The following is a 1,023-nucleotide window of genomic DNA, read 5'->3' on the forward strand; positions in this document are numbered from 1 at the left end:
ACACACACACACACACACACACACACACACACTCATTTACACAAACACACACAGGCACACACAAATACACACTCACACACACAAAGATGCTCCCACAATTCAAACGCTCAAAAATCAATTGCGTAATCTAAACACACACATATACAAGATGATTTAAAAAATCGTTTTCATGTAGACGTCGCTGATATGCGTTCATGGCTATTTTTGTGACTTTTTTAAAACAACACAATTAAACTTATAGAGCACAAAAAATGCCATTAAAAACTTGGTTGAATTAAAAATTAGCTAACTTCGTGCAACCTCCCCCCTCAACCCCCCCCCCCAAAAAAAACCCCAACAACCCCAGGATAAAAACCCAACAAAAAACCCCCCAACAACAACAACAACAAACGAAACAAAACACAAAAACAGACAAAAATAACAACCCTTGCTGATATTAAGAGGCTTGCAGTGAGCAGTATAAAACTGCAGTCTACTAAGTACTATATTATAACATTTTCGCTAGTACCCGGCTAACAAAAACAAACAAACACCCCCATACAACCCCCCTCCACACACACACACACACACACACACACACACACACCCCCAAAAACAAAAACAAAAAAACAAAACAAACAACAACAAACCCCAACAATTTTGAAAAACAACCTCCCAACTATTAAAAATACAACAACTTTGAAAGAAAACGAAATTAAACATAAGAGAACAAGCAAACCTCTCAATTTTTTTTTTTACACTTGTAAGTGATAAAAGCAAATTCTACCAGAATGACAGTGTTGCAAATGACCGAAGAGCCAAGTGATTTAGCTGTCACAATTATTGTAAGCCCTCGCATAAAACGCAATATTTACAGTAAGAAAAGCAGAAACAGAACAGACAACACTGTCAACAATATTATTAATACTAATACGAATACTACTAATATAACAATAACAACAACAGCAACAATGAGGACAATAAAATGATACTAAAATAATGATATAAAATTGAATAATGATGTTGAAAATATTATATAGTAGT

This window comes from Aplysia californica, unplaced genomic scaffold, assembly GCF_000002075.1.
Source record: "Aplysia californica isolate F4 #8 unplaced genomic scaffold, AplCal3.0 scaffold00013, whole genome shotgun sequence".
Classification (NCBI taxonomy): Eukaryota; Metazoa; Mollusca; class Gastropoda; order Aplysiida; family Aplysiidae; genus Aplysia; species Aplysia californica.